This window comes from Dasypus novemcinctus, chromosome 9, assembly GCF_030445035.2.
Source record: "Dasypus novemcinctus isolate mDasNov1 chromosome 9, mDasNov1.1.hap2, whole genome shotgun sequence".
Taxonomy (NCBI): Eukaryota; Metazoa; Chordata; class Mammalia; order Cingulata; family Dasypodidae; genus Dasypus; species Dasypus novemcinctus.
In genome coordinates, this window is record NC_080681.1 from 81,748,545 (window position 1) to 81,764,651 (window position 16,107).

Sequence of the window (16,107 nt, forward strand, 5' to 3'; positions counted from 1 at the left end):
GAAAGCCTGGTAAGTCTGAAGTACTGAGCTAACAGGGGAGAAGCCTGAAACCCTACACAATATTCATCTGTCCTTCAGAGGTTTAAACACCATGAGACCACAAGAGGTTTAACCATGCCTTTCCAGCCCGGCATCGGTGTGACCATCTCAGTTTTTTTATTGAAAGCCTGGATGAGTCTCTGTCTCCTCAGTCCTGAAAGTTCTATCCCTTTAGGTTTTAGACTTAATTCTTTTTCTTCCCTCCTCATGCACATTTAAAATCTGGCAAGTATCTTGAGAGGGAGATCTGTTGTGTGTTTGTTGCCAGCCCATTCACTTAGGGTAGGATTCTTTATCTCCTAAGTGCCATAAGATTTCATTTTGCCTTTCTGACCCAGGCCCACCAGCTTCCTGCTCCACCCCGACTGTCAGAAAATGTCTCTTATAAAATACTGGTTGTACATTTGGAATGCCTGTAACTTCCAGTCCATTATGCCAGCCCATGTGGCTGTCCAGTGCTCTACTGGTTTCTCTTTCCCCCAAGGGAGTCCCTCTGACTAGGCCACACCCAATTCCTCAGGCCATGCCTAGAATCAGCAAAAATAATCAGGAAAGAAAATAGTTACCTATTATAAGCTTGCCTAGAGAGGGCTGTTCTCTCTGAAATTTTAGTTTACCTACATAAACACTGACTAGTATAAAAATATTATCCTTGTAATTTTTCCTTGTTATTGCAGCAGAATATTGGCTTATCCAACTCACTAGATATTATTCACAAGTGGAACTCTCATTATGATTTAAAGTGAATTTCCCTGATTACTAATTAACTTGAGCTAAATTCACTAAAGATCATTTTGTATTGCAGATTTTATATTAATTGGTTAAAAGATGATAAATGGGAGTGGATTAAGTGGGGAATTTTAATCTCTACTCACCATTTTTTCCTGACCCAATTTAAAAATCCAAGGCAACACCTTTCTTCCCCCCCAAAAAATTATAGCCTACTTTGAACTCTTAAACTTTGACTATTCTTTGACAAACAAATTCTGTGATTTGAAAGTTTGGGAAACACTGAATATTTCTCAAACCTCTCAAAGAAATTCATATTTGCTTATTAAAGCTACTGAGAAAACTTTCAACAAAAAAAATCAATTAACTTCTTTAGGTAACTGTTTTCTAAACCTATTTTCCACAGTAATCTTTTTTCATGTAAAAGCTATTAACATTCCATAGTACTATAGGTGGGATATAGTTATTTATTCCTTTCACAAGAGGAGGGAATCGTTCTATTTCTTCTGTTCCCAAAATTTGAAAAAGTGCCTGACACATAGTAGTTACTCAATAATTAAGTAACATAAATACATGGATGAGGAAATAATTATAGACCATCTACTATGTATCAGGGACAAGGAAATACAATGGTTAAAAAAAAAAAGAAAAAGAAAAAACAAAATCATACTCAACAAAATACTAACAAACCAGATCCCACAGCACATTAAAAGTTTTATACAGGGAAGCAGATGTGGTTCAACTGATAGAGCATCTGCCTACCATATAGGAGGTCCAGGGTTCAAAACCAGGGTCTCCTGGCCCATGTGGTGAGGTGGCCCACACACAGTGCTGTTGCACACAAGGAGTGCCATGCCATGCAGGGATGTCCCCCGCATAGGGGAGTCCCACGTGCAAGAAGTGCACACTGCAAGGATTGCCACCCCATGTGAAAAGCGCAGCCCACCCAGGAACGGCACCACACACACACAGAGCTGATGCAGCAAGATGATGCAACAAAAGGAAATACAGATTCCCGTGCTGTCTGACGAGAATGCAAGTGGACACAGAAAGAACACACAGCGAATGGACACAAGAGAGCAGACAATGGGGGAAGGGAAGGGGTAAGGGGAGAGAAATAAGTAAAAAATAAATAAATCTTTTAAAAAAAGTTTTATACACATGATCAAGTGGGATTTATCCCAGGAATGCAAGGGTGGTTCAACATAAGAAAATCAGTATAATATTTCACATTAATAGAAGAAAACTACAACATGATTATCTCAATGGATTCTCATTGCTAGAATCCAACACTTTAACTGATTAAAAAAAATTCATGAAACTAGGGAAAAAAGGGAACTTTCTCCACATGATAAAGGTCTTTATAAAAACCACAACTAATACTATATTCAATGGTGAAAGGCTAAAAGCTTTTCCCATCAGAACAGGAATAAGAAAACAATGCCCACTTTCACCACTGCTATTAAATGTTGTATTAGACATGTTAGCCAGAGTGATTAGGCAAGAAAAAGAAATGAAAGTTATCCAAAGGCAGAAGAAAAACTATCCTTGATAACTGTTAACATGGTTTAATATATAGAACATCCTGGGCAGTGGACTTGGCCCAGGAGTTAGGGCATCCTTCTACCACATGGGAGGTCAGCGGTTCAAACCCCAGGCCTCCTTGACCCATGTGGAGCTGGCCTATGCTCAGTGCTGATGCGCGCAAGGAGTGCTGTGCCACGCAGGGGTGTCCCCCGCGTAGGGGAGCCCCATGCGCAAAGAGTGCACCCCAGGGAAACGGACTTGGCCCAGTGATTGGGGCGTCCGTCTACCACATGGGAGGTCCGCGGTTCAGACCCCGGGCCTCCTTGACCCGTGTGGAGCTGGGCCATGCGCAGTGATGATGCGCGCAAGGAGTGCCCTGCCACGCAGGGGTGTCCCCCGCGTAGGGGAGCCCCACCCGCAAGGAGTGCACCCGTAGGGAGAGCCGCTTAGCGCGGGGGAGAGTGCAGCCTGCCCAGGAATGGCGCCGCCCACACTTCTGGGCCGCTGACGAGGGCCAAACAGACAACTGGGGGATGGGGCGAATTAAATAAATAAATAAATCTTTAAAAAAAAAAAAAAGAGTGCACCCCATAAGGAGAGCCACCCAGTCCCAAAGAAAGTGCAGCCTACCTAAGAATGGCGCCACCCACACGGAGAAATGACACAACAAGATGACGCAGCAAAAAGAAACACAGATTCCCGTGCCACTGACAACAGAAGCGGACAAAGAAGACACAGCAAATAGTCACAGAGAACAGACAACCAGGGTGGGGGGGAAGGGGAGAGAAATAAATAAATAAATAAATCTTTAAGAATATATATATATAAAGAACATCCTAGAAAATCTACAAGAAAGCTAATAGAACTAATAAAGGAATTCAGCAAAAGTAGCAGGGTACAAGATCAATATGCAAAAATCAGTGGTATTTCTATATACCAGAAATGAACAATTGGAAAAGAAATTGAGAACACAATTCCATTTAAAATAGCACCTAAAAGAATAAAATATCTAGAAATAAATTTAACCAAGGATGTAAAGGACTTGTATCTGAAAACTACAAATCATTACTGGAAGAAACTAAAGACCTAAATAAATGGAAAGATACTCCATGCTCATTTATTGCAAGACAAAGCTATTAAGATGTCAATACTACCCAAAGTTATTTACAGATCCAGCACAATTCCAATCAAAACAGCATTATTCACAATAGTCAAAAAGTAGAAGCAACCCAAATGTCTATCAACAGATGAACTGATAAACAAAATATTGTCTATCAATGGAGTATTATCCTGCCATAAAAAGGAACGAAATTCTAATACATGCTACAACATGGATGAAACTTGAAGACATCACGTTGAGTGAAATAAGTCAGGCAAAAAAGGACAAATATTGTGTGATTCCACTTATATGAAATAACCAGAAATGCAAAGTTCATAGAGACAGAAAGTAATACAGGTTCCCTGGGGCAGGGGGCAGGGGGAAAGTTAATACAGAATAAGTGCAGGGTTTCTATTTGGAGTGGTGAAAAATATTTGGTAATGGATGGTGGTGATGGTACCACAACATTGTGAATATGATTAATCCCACTGAATAGTATGCTTGGGAGTGGTTGGATGGGAAACATTATGCTGTATTTATGTTTCCACAATGTGTTTTTTTTTTATTTTAAGATTTATTTATTTATTTCTCTCCCCTCCCCCCCCCCCCCCACCCCGGCTGTCTGTTCTCTGTGTCTATCTGCTGCATCTTCTTTGTCTGCTTCTGTTGTCAGTGGAACGGGAATCTGTGCCTCCCCTTGTTGCGTCATCTTGTTGTGTCAACTCTCCGCGTGTGCACCACCATTCCTGGGCAGGCTGCACTTTCCTTCGTGCTGGGCAGCTCTCCCTACAGGGCACACTCCTTGCGCGTGGGGCTCCCCTACGCAGGGGACACCCCTGCGTGGCACAAGGCACTCCTTGTGCCCATCAGCTTTGCACATGGTCCAGCTCCACATGGGTCAAGGAGGCCCAGGGTTTGAACCACGGACCCCCCCATATGGCAGATGGATGCCCCAACCACTGGGCCAAGTCCACCGCCCACAATGTTTTTTAAAAAAGAGAGTGTAGAACAATTAAATGTAATACCTGATCCTGGACTGGATCTAATAATGCAAAGAAAATTCCCAAATTGACATTGTTGGGAAAATTGGGAAAATGGAATATAGAGTATATGTTTTATAATCAATATTATTAATAATTTTCTTGAATTGTTGACTGTACTTAATGTGGTTACATACATGAATATCCTTGTTCTTAGGAAATATACATGAAAGTATTAAGTGTTCCAGTGTTCATGATATATGCAATCTACTCTGAAATGTTTAGAAAATAGGCAGAGAGAGATAGAGATAGAAATAATAGTGATATAACATATGTGGCAAATTGTTAAAAGCTGGCAAATGTGGGTAGAATGTATATTGTAGTTCTCTGAGTTGGTTTTGTATTATTTTTACAACTGTCTTATAAAATTGAAATTATTTCAAACTAAAATGTTTAAAAATAAATAAATAAATATAGTCCCTTCCCTCATGTAAGTTACAATCTACTGGAGAAGGTTGCAAATAATCAAGAAAAAAAGTACTATTTGCAGGAAGCAGATATGGCTCGACCAGTTGGGTGCCCACATACTACATGGGAGGTCCTGGGTTTGGGTCCTGCAGATGCCAAAACGAGCAGATGCCACAAGCCAGATGATGTCATAGCTCGTGGGGGGTGGATGTGGATCAGCCATTGGGCACTCACTTCTCATTAGAGAGGTCCTAGGTTCAGTTCCCGGTGCCCTCTTGGAGAAGGCAAACAAAACAACAAACGGATAGACAAGAGAACCCTCTGGGGTAGGCGGAGATAAATTTTTTTTAAATACTTTTGAGATAAGAGTTACAAAGGAAACAGAATTCTGAGATGGGGAATAAAGAAGGCAGAGAGAATGTTGCTTTAGAAGATAAGCAGCTAGTCATTTAATTCATTTACCTGGGTCTGAACATTTTAACACAACCTTCATTCAGATAACGTGTTGAATAGCTTATCAAGGTCTGTGCAGAAAATTTTGGGTATATTCAAAAGGACTTAAAAGAAGAGCATTTAATAAGAGGACACTTTGCAGATATGTAGAAAAAAAATTGTCCTGTCTTTTCTCCTTTTCTTCTGGTTAAATAACCAGACACTAGAGGAAGAGAGCTCATCTAAATTCTCTGAAGCACTCCTAGAAATGTCATTAGCCAGACATTTATGACTACAGGATTTTGTAGAAAGAGGTGATAAAGTTTGGGGACAAGTTGAGAGAGGCAATCAGACTGTAGATTTCAGTAGTCAACTGTGCACTCTGTTTTTCTATGTCTCAAGAAAGTAGTATAGGGTTGTTTGGTGATATTACAAAATCTTGTTCTGGTAAATCATCTTGAGTTTCTTGGGGCATATGAAGAGTCTCTGCAGTGTTTAACAAAGCTGCTTGCTCTGTAAATTTTATTTGTTTCTTCAAAATGTCTTTTTGGAAGTTGACATTCTTCTAGGACTACTACCTCCTTGGAGGTACAAATCTGCCTGTGTACATCTTTTAGTTACTGGCGTTTGTATTCCAGCTCTGAAATCTGGGCTTGAAGCCATTTCCATCAACTGTAAACTCTTGCCCTGTTCACAAGCCACTTCAATTCAGCACTACAGATAACAGCCTCATTTTTTCTAATGGTGTATCCTTCCCAATCATCATCAGAGCTTCTATCAGATGTATCAGAAGCCAGACCTTCTTCAACATGAGACAACAACCCTGTTGGAGACAGTGTACATCTTTGGATTTCTGCAGTTGTACACTGTGCAAAGCCTTTTTTTTTTTTTTTTGTATCATTCCACAGTTTATTCTCTGACTTCTGGCTTAATTTCAGTGCATTTTAGTAAACTGCTATCCAAAATTTAGTAGGTTCACAAAAGATCTTCATTTTGAGGAGCTGACACTTCACAGAAAATTTCATTTGCTGACCATAGTGCTTATTGACGTGCTTTGCCAGGAGCATCTGCAAATGTTTCTGAGTTTTTCTAGTCTGGCTGAGTAAAATGTTCTGTTTGCTTACTCAAAGAAGTAAATGAGCACACACGTCTTCCTCCTTTTCAGCAGCTGAGGAGCTGATAAGTACACTCGAGTGGTCAGGCTCAATTTTCCTTCGAGCACCGAGGGATAAACCCTTTTTAATCTCATTAGCAGTTTCTTTTCCCAAAAGTGCTTTCTTTCGGGACCATTTATAGTTTTGCAGTTGTGCTTTAGCTATATTACTGTCTTTGGTTATATTTGAATCCAAAACCTTTTGTACCTCTGTCATACACTGCCTTCTGGAATCTGATCAAGGTTCCTTTTTGAAGAATTCTTTAGAATGAGAATGACAAATTTTACAGAGCTAAATGTTGCTGCTATTACACAGTATGTTTTTCAGCTTATTGCAATTGGGTTCCCCCAATTTCTTTTCTTGACAATTCTCATTGTATTTATTGAACGAAGAATTAGAACTTATTAAAAGAACCAATAATGTTTTGAAGACCGAGGGGACACAAAATGTTTTAAATTCACAAAATCTGTATTAAGGGTAGGTTCAAGAGTTGGAAATTCCAGGATCTGAGAGAAAATGTCTCCCTTTAGGTTTTCATCTAAGTTCTTGGACTTTCTATGGGGAGCATCTTGTCAGACTCCATGGCATTTGGCAAAAATGAAAAGCAGATCCTCTTTGTCGCTACCGCCCTCAGAGCTGGGACCATGGAGATTCCTGCAGATAAATTGCTGGAAACCTGCTGAAGCACCCAGTTTCCCCTTCGCTACCGCACCTTGGGTCGGGCGGTGGTGGGGTTCCAGGGGTGATCTCTAGCTGCCCGCCCGCCTCCCCCACCCCGGGCTCAGCTGACTGGTCAGCCCAGGGCGCTCCGCTCCCTCCCAGTCGCTGCCGCGGTTGAACAGTCCGCTAGCTACCCGCAGATCTGCGCGGCTCCAAAATCAGGGTAATTTTAAAAGACTATGAATGTTGCCAGTTTAGAACTATGCCTTATTTAGCAAATACGTATTTCAGACGAAGAAAATTATTCTCTTGGAGGGCTAATGAGGAAACTAGAGAAGTCAGCAGTAAACTGACATTTAAAAGGATAATGGCACATAGGTGTAAAGCAGTTCTTTTACGTTTAGTGGGGTTTTTCTCTCTCTTTTTTTAAATTAAATTGTCTTTTTTTAAAAAGATACATAAATCACAAAAAATGTTACATTAAAAAATATGAGGTTCCCACATACCCCACACCCCACACCCCCACTCCTCCCATGTCAACAACTTCTTCCATCATTGTGGCACATTCATTGCATTTGGTGAATACATTTTGGAGCACTGCTGCACCGCGTGTATTATAGTTTATACTGCAGTTTACACTCTCCCCCAGTCCATTCAGTGGGTTATGGCAAGATATATAATGTCCAGCATCTGTCCCTACAATATCATTTAGGATGACTCCAAGTCCCGAAAATGCCCCCACATTACACCTCTTCTTCCCTCTCCCTGCTCTCAGCAACTACTGTGGTCACTTTCTCCAGATCAATGCCACAGTTTCTTCCATTACTAGTCACAATAGTTCTATAGTAGAATACCAGTAAGTTCACTCTAATCCATATTTTATTCTTCCATCCTGTCGATCCTGGGTTGGTGATGTCCTCTCCATCTCTATATCAAGAGGGTGCTTACATCCATAGCTGATGGATGTGATTCTCCTTCTTGGAGTTGTAGGCACTCTTGGTTCCTTGGTGTGGTGGTTGACCATCTTCATCTCCCTGTTATCCGACCTGTGCAAGTCCAACAAACCAGAGAGCAGGAGCTGCAACTCTGCTGAGGCTCAACTTTTAAGTGTGAGAGCAGTGATTTAAAGAGCACCTGGCAAAAAAGAATGAGCCATGAATTTGCATATATACCATCACGTTTTCCCATTCTTAGTGAAAAAATGCATTAAACATTAAAATAACTTTTTTATGAAACTGGTCTGGACTCACAGAACTAGAGTCTGGAAGCTAGGTTTACAGGTGACAGAAAGGGAATAGTGGGTTGTGAGCCAACGCCTACATGGGCAAAATCTATAAGGTTGAAGGGTACAGCTGTGCAGTGGATGGGTGTGGCATGGTGCGGTGATGCTATCAGGATCAGTGGTGCTGGTCTGTGAGGGAGTAGGGTGGGGCCGTTGGTTGGACTATCCGTGGAACTCGGGGGAGGTCTGTGGTTAAAACTACAACGTTGGGAATGTTCTTTTGGCAAATATGGCAGGGGATGGGTACTGGTGTAGGTTGTTGGATAAAGCGGGGCATTCAGGACAGGGTGCACCTGGAGCAGGCTTCTATGGAATATGTAAGTGTTCATCTTGTCCTAGTGTGTTATACGGTGGATGGAGACTCACACAATAAACAGGAAAATATTAAACTCCCATCCTGAGGAGTCCAGCTTTGTTCTCAAATTGAGGGACAAGAGTCTCTGGAGAACATAAGCAGTGCCTAATAAAAGAAAAAAAAACAGTATGTCAAGTCCTCAATATTATTGCAAGCATGAATTTTATTCTTCAAAAAGTGAAAATTAGTGGTTACCATAGATTACAAGGGGAAGGGGAAGGAAGAATAAAAGAGATGGAACATAGGGCATTTTTAGGGCATTGGAATTGTTCTACATGATCTTGCAATAATACAGGCCATTTTAAATTTCATCAAAATTTATAGAAATGTACAGTCCAAAATGTAAACCATAATGTAAATCATTGTGACTACGGTTAGGAGCAATGTCTCTATGTATTTGTACATCAATTATAACAAATGTACTACCCACATGTAAAATGTTATTAATAGGGGAGAGGGGGAAAGGGGGAGAATGTCGGGTATATGGGAATCCCCTATATCTGTAGGTGACTTTTCTGTAACCTAAAGCTTCTTTTTTAAAAATATTTTTAAAAATAATTAATTAATTAATTTCTTCACACCTTGCTCATCATTTTGCACTCACAGTATGCTTTCTGTGTCCATTTGCTGTGAATTCTCCCGTGTCTGGTTGTCTTCTCTTTAGACTGCACTGGGAACCATTCCTGGGACCTTCTGGAGTAGGAGAGAGGTGCTCAATCTCTTGTACCACCTCAGTTCCCTGGTCTCCTGCATCTCTTTTTGTCTCTCCTCTGTGTCTCTTTTTGTTGCATCATCTTGCTGTGCCAGCTCTCCACATGGGCCAGCCAGAACTCCTGCATGGGCCAGGATGCTGTGCGGGTCAGCACTCTGCATAGGCCAGCACTCCACTGGGGCCAGCACTCCACTCAGGCCAGTTTGCTGTGCAGGCCAGCTTGCCTTCACCAGGAAGCCCCAGGAATCAAACCCTGGACCTCCCATATGGTAGACAGGAGTCCAATTGCTTGAGCCACATTCATTTCCACCTAAAGCTTCTTAGAAGATAAAATGAAAAAAATAAAACACTGGGGGAATATATGGAAGAAAATGTCCCTGTACATACAAGACAAAACATCTTACAGTGCTGAAAGACAGTGCCAAAAACTATTTTTTATTATTTCAAAATTTTTCAATTTTTTTGTATTTTACTTGTTATTTTTAAAACTATCATTATTATTTCATTTTTAAATTAATTTTATTTGTTTATTTTGTGGGTTTCATTTTTGAGAAAGTTTTGGATCACAGAAGGGTCACAACTGAGGCAGGAGAGGATCATTGGTGTGGGGTGTCAGAGATGGAAGATGCATGGGAAGATGTTCACCTGGAGCATAACTCTAAGGCATATGAATGTGTTCAAGTGTCCATGGAGAATTGTCACAGTAGGTGGAGTTTCAAACAATAATGAAAATAATGTAGAGTTCCCACCCTGGGGAGCTCTGTCACATTCTCTAAAGGCACAGCAAGAGTCCCCAAGCACAGGGGCAGCGGCTAGTGAAGGAGGGTGGACCATTGAGACAGGCCCTTGTATTCATGACTGAACTTAGGAAAGCTTTTCTTTTGAAATTGAAACTTGGCCTAGTATTATATGTTGCCAAAGAGTTACCTCCTGAGAGCCTCCTTGTTGCTCAAATATGACTCTCTCTAAGCCAAACACAGCCTATAAATGCATTACCTTCCCCCTTCCCTGGCATGGGACATGACTCCTGAGGATGAGTCTCCCTGGCACCGAGGGATTTTTACCAAGTGCCAACTAGCAATGCACCTGGAACAAGAAGTTGACCAAAAAGGGGGAAGGGTAAGTATAAATGACTTTTTCGGGAAATGGACTTGGCCCAGTGGTTAGGGCATGCTTCTACCACATGGGAGGTCCGTGGTTCAAACCCTGGGCCTCCTTGACCCGTGTGGAGCTGGCCCATGTGCAGTGCTGATGTGTGCAAGGAGTGCCCTGCCACGCAGGGGTGTCCCATACTCAAGGAGTGCGCCCCGTAAGGAGAGCTGCCCAGAGCAAAAGAAAGTGCAGCCTGCCTAAGAATGGCGCCACCCACATGGAGAGCTGACACAACAAGATAACTCAACAATAAGAGACACAGATTCCTGCACCACTGACAACAGAAGCAGACAAAGAAACAAGACGCAGCAAATAGACACAGAGAGGGAAACGGACTTTGGCCCAGTGGTTAGGGCGTCCGTCTACCACATGGGAGGTCCGCGGTTCAAACCTCGGGCCTCCTTGACCCGTGTGGAGCTGGCCCATGCGCAGTGCTGATGCGCGCAAGGAGTGCCGTGCCACGCAAGGGTGTCCCCCGCGTGGGGGAGCCCCACGCGCAAGGAGTGCGCCCCATAAGGAGAGCCGCCCAGCGTGAAAAGAAAGAGCAGCCTGCCCAGGAATGGCGCCGCCCACACTTCCCGTGCCGCTGACGACAACAGAAGCGGACAAAGAAATAAGACGCAGCAAATAGACACCAAGAACAGACAACCGGGGAGGGGGGGAAATTAAATAAATAAATAAATCTTTAAAAAAAAAAAATAGACACAGAGAACAGACAACTGGGGTGGGGGGGAGGGGAGAGAAATAAATAAATAAATAAATAAAATCTTAAATAAAAATAAATAAATAAATGACTTTTTATGGCTTAGAGATTTCAAAATGAGTTGGGAGGTCATTCTAAAGTTTACACTTACGCACATCTCAGCAAGATCTCATTGACCACCAAAGTAAATATTGCCTCAAATAGTGGGTCTTCTGAGGGCTCTGGAGACATTCAGACACTATAAGCAGGGCTGACAACTCAGGAGTTTGGTGCCCTGCCAGTGGGCCCTACTTTGAAATTTATACTCCCTAGTGTGACAGAGTTGGACTATTTCATAGTTCCTCTGCCCCTTGTATTTGAACCTATAGTTAGTACTAGACTTGATAGGTGTATGTTCAAGAGACTTAAATCTTTGGGTTGTCTATGTGCCAGTTGGGTCCTGAATCACAGCAGATTTGCAGTACTTACTCTCCAGTTCATTGGACTCACCCAGGAGATGATGATGGACAATGCCCATTCCAAGCAACAGAGAGAATATGAAACTGCAAGCAAAATAGCCCCATCTATCTACCCCCTGGGATCTAATCCCCCTTTCAATTAGAGGAGGAGTGGGCATCACTATCCTCAGGATTGGGGAATGAATGATGGACTAGAGTAGACTTACTGTTATTCTACTATAGACTTACTGTTATTCCAGCATTGGAAGAACTTTTATCACTGATGTGGAGGGAGTGGCCACTGGAGGAAGAGGGAAAAATAGGTGTAACATGGGGGCATTTATGGGACATTGGAATTGTCCTGAATGACATTTACAATGATGGATACAGGCCATTGTATATTTTGTCATAACTTAGAAAATTGTGTGGGAGAGAGTGTAAATTATAATGTAAACTATAATCCACATCTAGTGGCAATGCTTCGATATGTGTTCATCAATTGGAACAAATGTGCCATACTAATGAAGGATGTTGTTAATGTGGGAAATGTGGGAGGGGTAGGGGGAGGGGCATATGGGAATCCCCTATATTTTTCATGTAACATTTATATAATCTAAAGCATTTTTTAAAAAAAAGTATTAAATATCTGGCTCTATGTAATTAAAATATCTGTTAAAAAAGGTTTACTTAGGTCACAAATTAATTCACATTCTACACATGAGAATATTTTATAGAGCATTATAAGTGTTAAATACTGGGTTTATTTTTCTTTCCCTTTTTTCAATGTATGTACAGTATTATTTAATTTTTAAAACACAGAACAGAAGCTACTAAACAATCATGTTGCAATATTGTAGCCAACTTCTTTTTTGCTATCCAGCATCCATTCATCTATGTGCTTTGGGTGGAATTGAGTCAACATCCCCAGAGGTGGGCCAGATAAAACTACAGTAATTATTGCAGAGATAGGCATACCACCCAGTCAGAGGCAATGAGGCACAATGATGAATAAGGTAAGAAATCACCAGATTCATAACATATTTTGGTGATACAGCAAAAGCATTTGCTAACAATGTTAAATGGTTTAAGAGAAAAGGAAGAGTCAAGATTGATTGTAGGTTATTAGCATTTGGATGATGGTGGGTCATTTCCTGACATAGGAAACATAGGAGTAGGAAAGGTTTTATAGGATAAAAGGCTCTGGGTTTAGTCCCCAGTACCTCCTAAAAAATGTTCTTACCCAAGAACAGGGGTGAGGGTAACAGAGCACTGATCATAGCTTTTGATTAGGGAATTTGGATTGCTGGGTCCCAGCTCTGAGCTACCATTTCAGCCAGCCTTGGACAAAGGTGGCAGTAGCCATTGTTTCAAACCTGCTACAGACAGGGGCAGAGGCAGTGGAGATTCAAAGACACAGTGCCTCCTTGGGGTGTTAGGGAACAGTTTGTTGAAGGACAGCATCTGCTAGACAGGCCAGGAAAGCACAGCTTCAGGGAGACCTCAGGAAGGCTTCTGGCATCCTTTCTAATCCCCTCCTGGGGGACTTTGGAGTTGGTAAGTGGCCCCTTCACAGATCCTTGGTCCTCTTCTGAATGGAAAACACTGACTTGGTAAGGTGCTTTCCAGGGTGACTCTCTTCCCACAGTTTGCCTCCAAGCAGAGGTAGTTGGAAATGGGGGGAGGGGGTAGGGAAGGAGTGTAAAAAAAACTATAAAGGCAAAACAAAAACAAACAGAACAGATTCTCAAGATTCCTGCAGAAGAAACAGAGGAAAGAAAGATTTCTCCTGGGGGTGAAACAATAGTACAACAAGTGAAATCGTCAACATTAAACTGAATATCCAGGGCAAGAATCAGATGAAGAAGAGCCGAAAACCCTGATCAGTTAAACAGAGGCTACCCTAAATATTAGAATAAGTTGAACCACACATCAAAGAAGAGCCTTAACACAAAGTCAATCTACAGTAAAAACCTAGACAAGAGAAAGAAACTGAACTTCAGAGAAAATTAAGATAACCATATGCCCAGACAACAGCAAAAAAGTACAAGCCATACTAGAAAACAGGAAGCAATAGCCCAGTCAAGTGAACAAATTAAAACTTGAAAGGGGGAAGTGGATGTGACTAACCAACTGGGCTCTCGCCTACCATATGGGAGGCCCCATCGTATCCCAGAGCCTCCTTGTGAGGGCAAGCTGGCTCATGCCCTTGGAGAGCTGATGGCCCATGCCCATGGAGAGCTGACCGCCCATGCCCACAGAGAGATGATGGCCCATGCCCAAGGAGAGCTGGTGCAGCAAGATGATTCAACAAAGGTAGACAAGCGGACACAGAAGAACATGCAATGAATGGACACTGAGAGCAGACAGCAAACAAGCAGCAAGGGAGGGGGAGACAAATAAATAAAATAAATCTTAAAAAGAAAAACTTCAGGAAACGGACTTTGGCCCAGTGGTTAGGGCGTCCGTCTACCATATGGGAGGTCCGCGGTTCAAACCCCGGGCCGCCTTGACCCGTGTGGAGCTGGCCATGCGCAGTGCTGATGCGCGCAAGGAGTGCCGTGCCACGCAGGGGTGTCCCCCGCGTGGGGGAGCCCCACGCGCAAGGAGTGCGCCCGTGAGGAAAGCCGCCCAGCGTGAAAAGAAAGAGCAGCCTGCCCAGGAATGGCGCCGCCCACACTTCCCGTGCCGCTGACGACAACAGAAGCGGGTGCCGCTGACGACAACAGAAGCGGACAAAGAAACAAGACGCAGCAAACAGACACCAAGAACAGACAACCAGGGGAGGGGGGGAAATTAAATAAAATAAAATAAAATAAAATAAAAAAAAATTAAAAAATAAAAAAAAAAAAAAAAAGAAAAAAAAAAGAAAAACTTCAAAGGAGATACAGAATTTGGAATAATGATCAAAGATGCTCAAACAAATCTTCTAAATCAATTCAAGGAGATGAAGGAAAATATGGATAAAGAGATAAATGATATTAAGAAGACACTGTGTGATCATAAAAAAGGAATTTGAAAGTATAAAAAGAAACAAAAAAAAAAAGCATGGAGATGAAAAGCAAAATAGGAGAAACTAAAAATACCGAGGAAGACAATAGCAGATTCAAACAGGCAGAAGAAAGTATCAGTGAACTAGAAGAGAGGATAATCAAAATCTTACAGACAGGGGAACAGAGGTGGCTTAATTGATTAGGTACCTCACTCCCACATGGGAGGTTCCAAGTTCGGTTTCCAGTGCCACCTAAAGAAACAAGAACAACAGACACAGCGAGTGCAAATAATGTGGGTCTGGGGAGAGATAAATAAAATAAATCTGTGAAAAATAATCTGACAGACAGAACAGATAGAGAAAAGAATAGAAAAAAAATGAACAGGGTTTTAGGAATTTGAATTATGGCACAAAGTACACAAACATGTGCATCATGGGTATACCAGAAAAAAGATAAAGAAAAGGGGAAGAAGGACTATTTGAGGTAATAATGGACAAAAATTAAAAGAAAAGGAAGAATACATTACAATTCATTTTATGAAACTGATGTTACCCTGATACCAAAATTGGTTAAAGAAATTACAAAAAAGGAAACTACAGACCAATATCTCTTATGAATATAGATGTAAAAATCCTTTGTAGAAATTATCAAATAGAATTAGTATTATATAAAAATAGTTATACACATGACCAAGTGAGGTTTATCCAGGGATGTAAGGCTGGTTCAATGTTCAAATATCAATCAATGTAATCCACCATATTAAAAGGTTAAAGAAAAGAAATCATATAACCATATCAATCAATTTGACATTTATGATAAAAACTCTCAGAAAAATAGGAATAGAAAGGAACATCCCCAACTTGATAAAGAGCATCTATAAAAACTTATAGCAGCCAGCATTATACTAATTATGAAAGACTGAATCCTTTCCCTGTAAGATCAGAAATAAGGCAAGGATATTTGTTCTCTCCACTCTTATTCAACTTAATTTGGACATTCTAATCAGTGCAATAAAGCAAGGGAAGAAAATAAAAGGCATAAAGATCAGAAAGGAAAAAATGAAACAGCCTCTATTTGCAGATAACATGATTGTTTATGTAGAAAATCCCATAGATTGTAAAACAGAAATAGAAACAAAATCTCCAAGAACTAATAAAGGAAGCAGAATGTAAGATAAACATACAAAAATCAATTGTAGGAAGTGAATATGGCTCAACTGATAGAGCATCTGCCTACCATATGGAGGGTCCAGGGTTCAATACCCAAGGCCTCCTGAACTTTTGGTGAGCTGGCCCACACACAGTGCTGCTGTGTGCAAGGAGTGCCATGCCACACAAGGAGTGCACCCTGCAAGGAGAGCCACCCTGTGTGTAAAAAAGTGCAGCCTG

At 41.5% G+C, this 16,107-nt stretch overlaps 1 pseudogene; it reads right to left on the bottom strand.

Moving 5' to 3' along the window:
* Window positions 1-5,284: 5,284 nt before the first annotated feature.
* Window positions 5,285-7,155, bottom strand: LOC105744475 (KAT8 regulatory NSL complex subunit 1-like protein; annotated as a pseudogene).
* Between the last annotated feature and the right edge of the window lie 8,952 nt (window positions 7,156-16,107).